General features: G+C 33.5%; 1 long non-coding RNA gene across 1 annotated transcript; it reads left to right on the top strand.

Moving 5' to 3' along the window:
• Nucleotides 1-2,102: 2,102 nt before the first annotated feature.
• LOC116668500 lies at nucleotides 2,103-4,081 on the top strand. The gene is made up of 3 exons (XR_004325601.1): nucleotides 2,103-2,114; nucleotides 2,364-2,367; nucleotides 3,819-4,081. It is a non-coding gene; the product is annotated as an uncharacterized LOC116668500 (long non-coding RNA).
• Nucleotides 4,082-9,647: the final 5,566 nt, after the last annotated feature.

Raw genomic sequence — 9,647 nt, 5'->3', positions numbered from 1 at the left:
GCCTGCCAAAGTAAATGACTAGAATATACCACCCTCAAACCTGGTGCATCCTGCTATATATCACTAACATGGGAAAGTTCATGAAGCTTATTTAATCTCCTCTTCTAGAGCAGCATTTCAGTCAAAAGAGCTCTTAGTTTATTAGCACCATACATAAACCTGAATGCAGAGTTTTAAATAAAGAATGCATTATTCATGTAATCAAAACATTGCCTAAATCAGTGTGTATCAAAGTGCTGTTCCTTGGGTCTCACCCCAATTTACTGAAGCAGAAACTCTGGGGGTGGGACCCAGAGTCTATGTTTTAACAAGCCCCCCCAGGCGATTCTGCTGTGCCCTACAATTTGAACTCACTGGTCTAAGTAAACTATCTTCAAATTAAACCTTGTCATAAAAGAACTCCTTCTGATCAAATTGTTCTAACAGGGGAATTTCTTTTACTTCTCAAAATAAAAAATAAAATTTCTACTTCAAGTTAAGATTTTCACTCTGGAAATCTAGAAAATTTCTACACATAGATAAAATGACAGATTTGGCTCCCAGTTTGCAAAAAGCAACATTCTTAATATAGAAATGATTCAAAGCCTTGGCTCTAATGAAGCCAATTACATTTAGAGTAGCAAACAAGACATAGTCCAGTAGCGTCAACTGAGATTTTATGACATTATATACAAGCGTTCTAAGCTATGAATTTGGTGTTATGTGGTGCTACTGTCATCTCCAGCGCCACAGAATCAAATGTGTTAACAAGTGTTACAGATGCCCACCTAACCACAATATACTCCGATTTCCTTTCACTTGAAGATGTGCTTTCCATAGAAAATTTTGGCACATTCAAATCTTTGACAGTTTTTAAACTAATAAAGTGGTGTGAGAACACAGGTACTTGTGTAAGTCCAGAAGCTGGCCACAAACGGTGATACGGGAATTCTTACCCAGTTGCACGTTGAAAGAAATTTAGTGTCTATTTCTCTATGGCTAGTTTCAAAATACCAGAAGAAATGTCATTTTGCAGGTGTTGGTGGTCAGCTGTCATGTATCAAAGGGCATCTCATCTATTGTATTTCTTTCTGCCAAGCCACAATTTAACTCAACCACTTTCAGAACAAATACCTTCACCCAATTGTGCCAAATCACGTGTAGCTCTTTTCAGTCTGACTGCCTGATAAGCAAATTATAAGATGCTTGAAGGCAAGGACTGGGGCAAATCCAAGATTTAATTAGTGTCCAACCTTGTTCAAACTGAGCTTATTTTTCACACTTGTTTTCAGGATGGACTGTTATAAAGTACTCTTATAGTTCTGCTGGCTCCATGCTTACACTGCTAAATCTCTGGCCAAAAAGTATTACTGCAGCTCTTTTTTTTTTTTTAACAGCTTTATATTTTGCACAGTGACTAAATCTAAAAGATGAGCTCGCCCCTTCCTTCCTTCTTTCCTCTCTTTTAACTAAGTCCAGTGTGAAAATATAGAGATGTTCATAATTCAAATGCCACCATAATCCAAATGGCAGCCTATATTTTTATTTAATCCAATGGGAAAGTATTCTGGATGTCATGAGATGGTAATAGTAATGCTATTCTTGATCATGTACCACAGCATTTCATGATAATTTCATTTGTTTGGAGAGAAACAATGTATTAAAGATAGATGCATAAAGCTATACACCAGATTGTGAGCAGTTCTTATCCCTGGAGAATTACATTCAGGGAAAAAGAACAGATCAGGCAGAGGAGAGTATCATATGTTCACAGCTTCCATATTTTCTTAAAATTTTTTATTTAGAGAGCATGCATTTTTTATAATAAAAAATACCTACAAAGATTTAAAAGATCTCTGCTGAAAATAAGTCTGAAAATAGAAAAAATAGAGTCTAAGAATTTTCAAATAATAAAAAGGAATCCGTTAGGGGAAATTATACATGTAAAGTCTGTGCATCCTCACACTCACGTCTGCACATTGCAGACCACTGATCAAAATTCCATGCCTGTACACCCTCTTAGAATGGCCTTAATCACCTCTACAGGTTTTGCTTTGAGCTGAACTTCAGTATTGCTACCTCCCCACATGACATCTTCTCCTCAAAGGATATCACCATGACATCTCAAAGTTAATGTGTTTATAATAGTACTTGTTCAATTCTCCTCAAAGCGGTTCTGTCCTTATTGACTATTTTGTTTGACAGCAACGCTACTGACCAAATATTTTTATTGTAAAAATTTATCTCTAAAATTTACCCATACGTTTTTCTTAATACCAGTAACTGACTTTGTTTTCCTGTCTGAATTTCTGAAATAATTTTTCTGCTGTAAACCTAAAATTTCATCTTTTATTCTTTCAATCTAGTCTATATGCAGACTTCAGAATTGTTTTTATAACAGGACACATTTTATCACTGCATTCCTTTATTAAAACCTTTAACGACATCCCGCTAACAAGACACAATCCAAACTGAACCTGGACACCCATGCACACCTTTCACTAAAAAACTCCTGTCCTGCCCTTTCTTCTCTCATACTTGTATAGGAGTTGTATCTGTGCTCAATGTGTGTTTGGGATTAAATTCTTGGCTCATCCTGTAAATGCATACAAGTATTGTGAGCTTATGTAATTGCATACTACATTGAAGTTAATCTCCCTTCAACCAGACTATATCATCCACATAAGAGTAGTTTTTCAAAAGATAGGCAGCAGTTCGTATGGAGTAGACTGTGTCCTCTATTCCAAGCAGCTTAGTTTGAATTGCATAGGACTACAATTTGAGGAAAATTACTTCACCTTTTTCTCAATTGTAAAAAAGAGGTAATAACAGTATCCACCACAGTAGGGTGGGGATTCAATGAGATATTGCAATGTAAAGTAGCTGAGAATGTCCATATTTTCAACTGAGTAAATGGAATCTATTATATAAATTGCCTTTTTATATCATCATCTTAATGTTTCAGACACTAGATTCTATTTCTATTAATTGATTCATTAAATGTGTTTATTGCATACTCTGTTCCATGCATTATACTAGTCCCTGGAAAGCTAGAGTGACACATTAACACTCAAGACTCTCACTTTCTTAAAACCGACATTAAGCATCTATAATGTGTCATCACTGACAATTATCAGCAGTTATAATCATCTTTTCTAATCTTCAAATAACCCTGAAAGTAAATTTCATACATTTTTAACAAAAGGGGATATTGAAGCTCTAGTAATATGAATTAACTTAAGGTCACACAGGCAATGAACGGTAGAGTTGAAAGACGATCCTAATTTGTTGTCTATGTACCACCCCATCTTAAGCTCATATTGGTGACCACTTACTATCTTTAGTAAATCATGAACTATGAGAAAGGTTTAGATACATTATCTCAAATCATCACAACTGTAGGATTAGCATTTCTCTTTTAAATTTAATATAAAGAAATTAAGACAAAATGGTGGTGGAGGTACCCCAAGAACTATGCATGAGTTAGAAGCAATGAACTGTGTACACGCTGAAAGAAATGGGTCTTTTAAAAAATGCTGCCAAGATTAAAAAAAAAAACGAAAGAAAAAGAAAAATGAAAAAAAAAAAAACAATTTAAGATATAGAATCAAATTCCATTCACGCGTGTAGGTAAGTAAAAAAAAGAAAAAAAAAACCACATAAAATAAGAACCATTTTGTAAGAACAGACACAAACAAAAAGGATACACATTTAGCACTGAAAATAGGTTTCTTATAAGGCGGAGGTTTAGAGTGGGAAATGCAAACAAAGGGAATAAAACATGAACACAAGAAGGGTCTTGCAGGAACCAATGACGTTGGCAGGGGATTGAGAGAGAGATTAGAAATTTACCTAAGAGACAAAACACACGCAGTAGCAAATGTTCACTCAAATCTATTCCATGATCTCCCCCAAATTCAAATTTTCCATTATGAATATTTAATTCTCTGGGAAATTTTAGGGTCAAAAATAACGTGGTTTTGCACTTTGATAATGAGACAAATAGGGACGTGTTAAGTAATCCTAGAAAATATTGATGCTTCCCATGTCTCATCCTCAGAATATATTGCACATTTCTAGATAATTATTAACTTTGAGGAAGTTATAGAAAATACCAATTTAATACAGATTAGTTATTTAAATTTTATTAATGGAAATTAAATAATTTTCATTTTCAAAAATTACCTTCAAATTTCTATTTCTGATGGCAAAATGCTATGAATATTATAGCCTATTATACCTTAACTCAGTGTTTTTAAAATTTTTCATTTAGCAGAGCTGTTTTTAATAAATTATGTTTAACCCTCAATAAGGGATATAAATGGAAATGAAGCCCCACTTGCACATCTAGGTTCCCTTTCTTTGGCCTATAGGAAGCCACAAGAATATATATTTCATAGGAAGAAAAAGAATACAGGGTTATCAAACGACTCACTCTGAAAACAATTTTCCTAAACAAAATGCAGTATTTTTAGTCTAGGGAAGAAATCCAAAAATACCCTTTCACAGCTAGCCTCAGATTACAATCAGACCTGAAAAGGATTTGTTGAGTGAATAAATGATTGAGCACATATAATATAATGTTGCAAAGAATATACCATTTCTTTCCTAAATTTTGGAACATGGAATTACTTTGAACAAATTGCATGAAACACAAAAAAAAAGACAAAAAATAAGCTGAAAGGATGATTGAATACATAACCCTCTTTCTAGTCAACTGAATATAATCTTATCCATTTTGAATGCATTTTTTTGGTATTTATCTCACTGCCTAAAGTTAAGGCAGTAATATAATTATCTTAATTGTTTCTCTTTTATAATACAGTTGGCCCTCCATATGTACAGTTCCCACATCCATGGAGTCAAGCAATTGTGGATCAAAAATATTTGGAAAAAATATCCAGGTTGTATCAAAGAGCAAAACTTGAATTTTCTGTATATGGAAGGATGTGTCTATGTTATATGCAAATACAATGCCGTTTAAATAAAGGATGTGGGTATCCTCGGATTTTGGTATCCAAGGAAGATTATGGAACTAACCCCCATGGATACCAAAGACAACAGTATTATCTATCTGTATCTATCAATTGTCTATGTATTTCCACATCTATATAACTGTCTATATAACTGTCTCATTTCAAATCAGTTTTGGAACAATATCAGTTAAAAATAAATAATATGTAAACAATAATAATAATGATCAACCTCTATTTACTGCTTATCATAATTTAGGATCTATTTAGATGTACTATTTCACTTAACTCTTATAAAATTCTTTAAGAAGAAAATTCGATGATTCTTCTTTTATAGACAAGCAACTGCACACTAATGAGATTAAGTAACTTGCTCACATTTACCAGTCAAGGGAATACAGGTCTTAGAAGAACCACAATGGAGTTTTAGTAAATGTTAATAGTAAATTTTAAGGCATGAGTCAGAAAACCAAACTGAATCCAGGATGTATGAAACTTCAGAAAGATGAGGAAAATGTTTGAAAACAATTCAAAATAACCCATTGTATTTATGAGAAGGCTGTACATTAGTCACTAGGTTCTGTAACTTGAGACTACTAGAGCCTACCTGATGAAGAGCACAGAGACAAACCTGCAGTCTAGCAAAACAGTTTACTGGTCTGTGGCATCGAGATAGACTGTATGCCAGAGGTCCTTGTGATGCCCTTGTAAGGGGGCAGAGGTAGGAAGGGCTTCTGGTAAGTCTGGGGCTTGCCATGATAGCTTCTAAGGAGGAGCTAGGGTAGGAAGGATCACCTCTGGATTGGCTGCAATTTCTAAGGTGGAAGTAAATAGTTTTGAGCTCATGATTGCTGTCACCAGGAGATAGAGGCTAACTACTGAGGATCACACTAACCTTGATTCATAAAGTAAGACTAGCAAAGCAGGGCTATAGTAGCCTCTGAAAGAAGAGAAGTCATTTTGATATTATGCAGCTGCAATGAGAGAACTATTATTTCCTTTTAACTTTACAGCTGGCTTTATCAATGTCTGTTATCACAGTCTGATTAATTGCAGGGCTGATTTTTACTGTTTCTGTATTGAGTAGATTTTTTACTCTTTTAGTTTCAGGCTGTTTTTTACTTCTTCAGAATTCACAATTTATTCATTATTTAACAGTTACAGTCTGGAGCTAGAGAGTCTGGAAATGACTCTCAACTGTGATACTTCTAGACTAGGTGAGTGTGGGAAATTCACAGAACTTCCTACTATTTCAGTTTTCTCTGATATAAACTGGGGTAAAATAATTACACCATCCTCACATTTGAAACTATAAATTCAGTACAGTGTCTGCAATTTAGTAAATGCTGTATAAGCATTGTTATTAATGTTGTTATTATTTTTACCATAGTCAACTTTAGGTAAAGTATTTCTTAATGCTCACAAAACATTTCTGATGTAAACAGGTTTTGCATTATATATGGAAACACAGTGCAATTCATTGTATATATAATGACCACAGAGCAAATGTGAAAGGCAAAGAAAAAAAGACACAGATATCAAAATGCATAGATTTTTAGCTTTCAATTTGCTTTTCTTTTTTCTCTTCCAAAGCAGAGTCTCACTGCCAGAACATGTTATATATTAACAGTGTGGATGGAAAATCTAACTAAAACTGTGTGCCCTTGGCCTAGTAAGAATTTAATCGGTCTAGAACTCTTTTCCTAGGTATAAAACTATGATTAAAGTACCCAGTCCATGGCTACACATGAGCTTCACTGCATTTCAGGTGAGAAAAAATAACATTCTAAGAGATCACACAGCTAGCGTCGATTTTTAACATATAAAGATTTTTAACATATAAAGACATGAGGCTTAGTATAGATATAAAAGCATCTTGAAAAAAAAAATCTGTGTAAAGTAAAACTGGGTATCTTTGGAACAAAACAGACCAAGTTTCTAATTTGATAATAGAAAAGAGAAATAATGTGGAGTTAAATAATAGACTTACTGTTTTGCCTAGAGCTGGTGTTACATGTATTCACGATCAAAACCATCAATTGTATATAGTTGGAAAATCCATATGTATTTAAAAGCATAAATAAGGCTACTTAGAATTGTACATTAGCTTTTCTATGATTTAATTTGTGCAAGACCTTCTAGAACAGAAAAAATGTTAAATGAGTAGTCAAAATATGTAGTTGAAACATGAAAATATTAAATCAAAATAAGGAAAACAGAAACTGCCTTGAATAGAATAATGATTATAACATATGACAGAATTTTTTTTAATATTAAAAATTTTGACATCTAGTATTTTAAGACTCTTGGGTATGGTGGTGAGTATATATATTATGACTGAATCTGTAGAATATAATATAAAATAAGAGGCATACACTTGTCAGTGTATTTGTTTTTTTTTCTTTCCTAACTCATTTGTAATGACTATTTCATACACATTAGATATTTCTCATAGTAGGTATAAGGGCTTTAAGTAGTCTATAAATCTTTCCCTCATTTTGCTCAGCCTTTGATTGTATTTGTACTTTTTCATCTCGGTACATTTTTCCTCTTTTCAAGGAAATACTGAGACTGACTCACCAGATTAAAAAAAAATACTTCATGCTCTGATATTAAACCATGAAACTGTTAGATTTTGCACTGTCAGTTCAGGAAGTTTGAAGAGAAGACATCAGAACTATCTATGGTTGTGACAATCATTTAAGGAAGCACAAAGGGAATTACTCTGACTACATTTGCCACTTCTTTTCAGGAATCCTTTCTTTTAACTATTCCTGAAGATAATTTCCCACTACTCCCTCTTGTCTAGGATTTTTTTTTTCCCTACTGAAAACAGATTTTTAGATTGCCCTACCTCTGAAAATATAGCAAAAAATTTTAACGGGGAACAATTTTCTGATCTTCTTACATGGAGAACAGATAGCTTACCCTTTACATGACTCCTGTGATTAGGGAAAATGAAGAAGCATTATGTACAGGGCATTGAAATCCTCCATTTTCCTGCCATTATGGCATGCTAAGCCTAACATTCTAATTATACACATCTATAACTTTTATTCAAGAATTTTTTCCTTTAGTGAAAAATCTAGCTTTCCCAATCTTGGCTAGTAACTATAAATATATATATATATATAACTATAAATATATATATATTAATATATTATATTAATATAAATATATGTATTAATATAAATATATATTACATATATTTATATTAAATATATATATTAGATTACATATATATACATGTAAATTAGATGAATTAAAGACTTGCTGAATTATACCAAATAAAAGACTTCATTCATCTAACCTACCACTGTATGAACAAAAATAATCCATGTGGACTATGATTATTTATCTTACTATAAATTTCCTTTATACATGTACTCTTCCTCAAGCCTGGAATTCTTACCTCCTTTTTAAAATTGTTTTTTACTCAACTTCATCCTCCTTGATTAAAAATAAACTCAACTAAGCCAATTTTGACATGAACTCTTAGTTTCTTTTATGAGTAGATAATTAAAATTGTTTGAAATAGATGAAGTTGAATATGCTCCTCCCACCTTGCTATCAAGTAATAATGAAAATAGTTCTCAGACCAAATTTCATCATACATCCATTTATTAAGTAAATATGACTTAAGCGTCAGAGAATACTTCATAAAGCCTCTGCTCTATATGATGAAGTCACTTTTGTGGTTTGGCTATCTGAACACAACTTTCAGGCAATTGTTAGCAGAGGCACATCTGACAAGATCCCAGAAGCAGGACTCTGTTACTTTGATGACTGACAATTGGCAAACTGAAATTTTCCATTTCAACTTCTAGATGTAGGATCTTTTATGAATCACATTTTAGCCTTTTCCCTACTGTCCTCCCTAGATTCCTATGCTTGTGCATGCAAGTTTGTTACTCAACTAGAAAATATCTTAGCCATTTCACATGTATCAGCTACCATAAATTTCAAAAGAGATAGCCAATTCCTAACATTTATTGGGCTGATTGAAAATGGACAAATTTTACAGCTGACCAGCTCTGAAGCAAGGCCAGTACCGGCCTTCAAATAGACCTTATGTCAACCCACCCTGTGTATACTGTGCTGTTCTCAATGATGTATTTTAAATTAAATCACAGATTTTATAACATTCAGTTGACATATTGTGAAGGAATCCTCCTCTGTGGTAAAACAATTTTTTGAAAAGAAGAAAAGCAGTTATTTATGAATTTGCATACGCTCCTTTCCACCATAGGGGTTCATTTGTGATTATATAGTTAGGGACTCGTCATCTGTACCTATCAGAAAACATGACCATAGATTTTCCAGAGAGCCTATGCTTGAATGTTGAATGGCAATATTGCAGTTGTATGGAGAAGAAAAAGAGCCCATCAGCTAATAAATGTTGTAAAAGACTCACTGGTTTTACTACTTAGAGATTGGGACTTGTAAAAGAGAAATTGAGAGATGAAGTCAATCTGTTAGATGTCCCGAGCTGGGGGAGGGTGTGTTGGCAAACTTGACTTGATATGTAGCTGTAGCTAAATCTGAAAACCTAGCCTGGGGCAGGGAACAAATATCTGAAATCTTTAAGAACAGACACTTTCGAAGAGGAAGGAGGATCATGTAAACATAAAGGAGTCAAGCCAGAATGTCCAGGTCAGCCTCAGGCACAATAGCAATGACTAAGTACTTAGAAAC

The sequence above is a fragment of the Camelus ferus genome, chromosome 14 (assembly GCF_009834535.1).
Source record: "Camelus ferus isolate YT-003-E chromosome 14, BCGSAC_Cfer_1.0, whole genome shotgun sequence".
Classification (NCBI taxonomy): domain Eukaryota; kingdom Metazoa; phylum Chordata; class Mammalia; order Artiodactyla; family Camelidae; genus Camelus; species Camelus ferus.
Note: the sequence above shows the minus strand (reverse complement) of the source record. Positions and strands in the feature narration are given on the sequence as shown.